The following is a 5,610-nucleotide window of genomic DNA, read 5'->3' as shown; positions in this document are numbered from 1 at the left end:
ATTTTTTTTTAATAATACTAACGAATAAATTCATCTTGTAAAAATCTAATATATATATATATACTGTATATATATATATATATATGTATTTGTTTATATATATCCATAATATATATATATATATATATATATATATATATATATATATATATATATGCAGTGTATTTGTATATGTACATATATATATATATATATATATATATATATATATATATATATATATATATATATATATATATATTTATATACATATATATATATATATATCTATATATAAATATATATATATATATATATATATATATATATATATATATATATATATACTATACATGTATGTATAAATTATATATATATATACATATATATGTACATATATAAATATATATACATACATATATATACATACATATATATATATATATATATATATATATATATATATATATATATTTATATATATATGTATATATATATATATATATGTATATATATGTATATATACATTTAGCACTGAAATAATAAAAACATGCATAAGTAGTAAAGAAAATTATTGAATAAAAGTGTGAGAGATTGCTCCCAAGGATGACTATAAAAAACAGTTTTTATCCCGAGATTTTCCGACAATTTCATTCCTATGAATAATATATTGAATGATTTGTCAATTATCTAGCGACGCAATAACCAAGCGCTTATCTCGATCAATATATTGGACCCAAAAAGAGTTGGCTGGTCGAAGATGGTTTTTTTTTTTTTTTTTTTTTTATTTATTTTTTTTTTCGCCAATGAAGTCGGAAGGATGTTATGTTTTCGATCCGTATTTGTGTGTTTGTTTGTTTGTGAACAGCTTCCTGGCCACGATTCTAATCGCAATGAATCTTACAGGGATCAACTGTTATGTAAAAAGCTTGAAATTTTTAAATCTTGGATAGTCAAGGTCAAAGGTTAAGGTCATGGTCAAGCAAAATGTCCAATTCACGCAATCAGCTATAAATTTGCACATCGTTGTCACAGAGTCTTCAATCTTGGTTCATATTTGAGTGTATGAAAATCCACGCCAATTGATACATGTTAAGGTAAAAAACAAGCTACTGCGGCGGAGGTCTGTGCTCTACTGAGTGCCCACCTATAGTCCATTTCTTTTAGCGAGGCATATTTGCACCGACTCGCAGCGGTGCCCTTATAGCTCGGAAAAGTTTCCTGATCGCTGATTGATTGGACGAGATAATTCTAACCAATCACCGATCAGGAAACTTTTCCGAGCTAAAAGGGCACCGCTGCGAGTCTTGTCCAACCAATCAGCAATCAGGAAACTTTTCCGAGCTAAAAGGGCACCGCTGCGAGTCTTGTCCAACCAATCAGCGATCAGGAAACTTTTCCGAGCTAAAAGGGCACCGCTGCGAGTCTCTTCCAACCAATCAGCGATCAGGAAACTTTTCCGAGTTAAAAGGGCACCGCTGCGAGTCTTCTCCAACCAATCAGCGATCAGGAAACTTTTCCGAGCTAAAAGGGCACCGCTGCGAGTCTTCTCCAACCAATCAGCGATCAGGAAACTTTTCCGAGCTAAAAGGGCACCGCTGCGAGTCTTGTCCAACCAATCAGCGATCAGGAAATTTTTCCGAGCTAAAAGGGCACCGCTGCAAGTCGGTGCAAATCTGTCTCGCTAAAAGAAATGGACTATAGTTTACCTTTTTTCATCATGGATTGGCATTTAACTTTTTAAAACATTCTTATGGTGTTTATGAGTCTTTTGGCAAGTTTGCACTTTGTGACAGCAACAACAATAACTACTAAGTATGCAGTTAATTCCATGATGGGGCTCTCAGTATTATTATTATTATTATTATTATTATCATTATTATGAAGCTATCACTAGCCAAGCTACAACCCTAGTTGGAAAAGCAGGATGCTATAAGCTCAAGAACTCCATCCACTATTATTATTATTATTATTATTATTATTATTATTATTATTATTAATTGCTGAGCAACAACCTTAGTTGGAAAAGCAGGATGCTATAAACCCAGGGGCCCCAACAGGGAAAATAGCCTAGTGAGGAACGGAAACAAGGGAAAATAAAATATTTCAAAAGCAGTATCAACATTAAAATAGATAACTCCTAAATAAACTATAAAAACTTTAACAAAACAAGAGGGAGAGAAATTAGATAGAATAGTGTGCCCGAGTGTACCCTCAAGCAAGAGAACTCTAACCCAAGACAGTGGAAGACCATGGTACAGAGGCTATGACACTACCCAAGACTAGAGAACAATGGTTTGATTTTGGAGTGTCCTTCTCCTAGATGAGCTGCTACACTATTCTAGAAGTTTGATTCCAACTGTGACAAGATTGTGGAACTTCCTAACCTTGTAGTTGATATTGAATATATTTGATAATATTAGCAATGATATCATAAGTATATCTCTAAATAAAAAAAAGAACAATTAAAATGCAGAAAAGGGGAAAATGTGAAGGAAGAGAAGAAATGTATTTTTCGAAATGAAGATGAGTAATTGCTAAGTATGTTTTATATACTTATATATGCTTTTATATACTTATATATTTTATTTATCTGTTTTACAGAATACCGTTCTTCGTTTTACAAGTGGACTTTAGGAGCAGTCGGCATAAAGGTAAGTAATAATTAAAAATTAATGTAATTTGCATGATTCATATACTGCTGTTTATTTAACTTATGATATTTGTCATAAGATTTACACTATTTCACTGTGCCAGTAAGTACTGATAAATATATTTAACATTTTGTTAAACGAGTCTAATTTATTTCACGATACCAGTAAGTACTCATGAATAAATTTAACATTTTTTAACGAGTCTTAAGTTTATTTCACAATACCAGTAAGTTACTCGTGAATTAATTTAACATGTTTTTAACAAGAGTCTAGTTAATTTAAGGGTACCAGTGAGTATTTATAAATATATTTAATATTTTTCAAACGAGTCTAGTTTAATTCACAATACCAGTAAGTACTGATGAATTTATTTAGGAAAAAAAAATCGAAGTTCCAAACTTGTTCATCCTGACGTTTTCTATTGTCGAGAAGCCACTATTTGGATTAGAATAAAACAGTCTAATTCCAGACCTTTTGCTCCTAACGCCATCTATTGTCGAGAAATCATAATATTTAGACCTTTTCCTCCTAACGCCATCTATTGTCGAGAAATCATAATATTTGTATTAGAATAAAACAGTCTAATTCCAGTCCTTTTCCTCCTAACGCCATCTGTTGTCGAGAAATCATACTATTTAGACATTTTCCCCCTAACGCCATCTATTGTCGAGAAATCATACTATTTGGATTAAAATAAAAACAGTCTTTATTCCAGACCTTTTCCTCTTAACGCTATCTATTGTCGAGAAATTATACTCTTTGTATTAAAATAATAGTCTTAATTCCAGACCTTTTCCTCCTAACGCCATCTATTGTCGAGAAATCATACAATTTAGTCCTTTTCCTCCTAACGCCATCTATTGTCGAGAAATCATACTATTTGGTTAGAGTTCTCTTGCTTGAGGGTACACTCAGGCACACTGATGTATCTAGTTTCTCTTCCTCTTGTTTTAGATTTTAAAGTTTATATAGGAAATATTCATTTTAATGTTGTTACTATTCTTAAAATATTTTATTTTTCCTTATTTCCTCTCCTCGCTGGGCTATTTTCCCTGTTGGAGCCACTGGGCTTATAGCATCCTGCTTTTCCAACTAGGGTTGTAGCTTAGCATTTGACAATAATAATAATAATAATAATAATAATAATAATAATAATAATAATAATAATAATAATAAAATGAAACAATCTTAATTCCAAACCTTTTCCTCCTAACGCCATCTATTGTCGAGAAATCATACTATTTGGATTAAAATAATACAGTCTTAATTCCAGACTTTTTCCTCCTAACGCCATCTATTGTCGAGAAATGATACTATTCGGATTGTTGGAATTCAATCCAACGAAACGATCCGAGTTCCGGATATAGCAGCAAGTCGAAATTATCCAAATATTGAAGTTCATCTGTTTCTCGGAATGTGTTCGCCTCATCTACTAAGCATTTTGCGCTCCGGTTTCAACTAGTCAAAGGGCAAGGTCGTGTGAACTGGTTGCTTGTAGTGATAAAACAGTATAAGAGATAGTTTTTTTATTGGCTTCTCCGAAATCGAAGATTGTGCTAAGTGTACGTATTCACCCGTGTCTGTTTCGTTTGTGTCTTAGTTTATTTGTTTGTGAGCAACTTTACATAAAAAACTACTGTACCGATTATGACCAAACTTTGTTGGCGTGTTAGGTATGACCCAAGGATGAATCTGTAATATTTTGGATAAAGTACATTAAAGTACAAGTACGCAGCATCACTTTGAAAATGATCGCAATGTTAAGTAAATAGCAAATATTTTGTTAGTTCATTTTATTTGTTAACATTACTCAAAAATTACTGAACCAATTTCAACGAAACTCGGTGGAAATGTGGGGTATGACCCAAGTATAAATTAATTAGATTTTGAAGAAAATTCATCGAAGTACAAATACGCAGTGGAGTTAACAACAAAATAAGACTATTTGGCCTGGCGAAGGTATGCTCTCTTCTGTATGCCTCTCAAGTTTAAAGGTTTAAAGGCCACTCATGAATGGCAGAGGCAAGGGACAGTAACATTGCCCAATCGAGCAGAACAATGCCCTAGAGACTGATTATATACAGCCTACATATGATCAGCGCCCAAGCCCCTTCTCCATCCAAGCTGGGACCAAGGATGGCCTGGCAATGGCTGCTGATGACTCAGCAGATAGACCTATAGGCTCCCCCAAAACCCCCAATCATTAGCTCAGAAGGATAGTGAATGATGGTAAGGTTGTAACGACTTAAGGAACTATCGAGTGTGAGCGGGACTCTAACCCGAGTCTGGCGTTCACCAGTCAGGGACGTTACCACGGCGTTCACCAGTCAGGGACGTTACCACGGCGTTCACCAGTCAGGGACGTTACCACGGCGTTCACCAGTCAGGGACGTTACCACGGCGTTCACCAGTCAGGGACGTTACCACGGCGTTCACCAGTCAGGGACGTTACCACCGCGTTCACCAGTCAGGGTCGTTACCACGGCGTTCACCAGTCAGGGACGTTACCACGGCGTTCACCAGTCAGGGACGTTACCACGGCGTTCACCAGTCAGGGACGTTACCACGGCGTTCACCAGTCAGGGACGTTACCACCGCGTTCACCAGTCAGGGACGTTACCACGGCGTTCACCAGTCAGGGACGTTACCACGGCGTTCACCAGTCAGGGACGTTACTACATCGGCCACCACAACCATTGAACTTTATCGTTTTCAAAGGTGATTGGAAGTATTTTAAGACGATTGATTCAAGTCATTGATCTTGGCCTTTCTGTTCCATTGTCCCCCAAGTGCGTTTGTCTCCCAGGTCCTTAAAAGTAGTTCCTGGCCATCAAAACGATGTCCTCTTGATAGATATGTGGCTTTTTTGGGTCTTTGTAAGATGTCTGGATCTCCCAAGCTGCGGATCATGTAATTACCTCCGCCAACGAAGTTGGAAGGAGGTTATGTTTTACCCCCTGTTTGTGTGTTTGTTTCT

At 35.3% G+C, this 5,610-nt stretch overlaps 2 protein-coding genes across 3 annotated transcripts in view; one reads left to right on the top strand and one right to left on the bottom strand.

The window, feature by feature from the left end:
* LOC137624290 (heparan sulfate 2-O-sulfotransferase pipe-like) overlaps positions 1-5,610 on the top strand; it is a 337,135-nt gene that overhangs the window by 198,823 nt on the left and 132,702 nt on the right. The window contains exon 2 of one of the 2 annotated variants that reach the window (XM_068354870.1): positions 2,584-2,633. The exons of the other annotated variant lie outside the window; for it this stretch is intronic. The gene's annotated coding sequence lies outside the window, so the exon portion shown is untranslated. The remainder of the gene's footprint in view (positions 1-2,583; positions 2,634-5,610) is intronic. 2 annotated transcript variants of the gene reach the window in all.
* LOC137624300 (probable E3 ubiquitin-protein ligase HECTD2) overlaps positions 1-5,610 on the bottom strand; it is a 105,244-nt gene that overhangs the window by 46,679 nt on the left and 52,955 nt on the right.

The sequence above is a fragment of the Palaemon carinicauda genome, chromosome 2 (genome assembly GCF_036898095.1).
Source record: "Palaemon carinicauda isolate YSFRI2023 chromosome 2, ASM3689809v2, whole genome shotgun sequence".
Lineage (NCBI taxonomy): Eukaryota > Metazoa > Arthropoda > Malacostraca > Decapoda > Palaemonidae > Palaemon > Palaemon carinicauda.
This window is presented reverse-complemented; position numbering and strand designations above follow the sequence as displayed.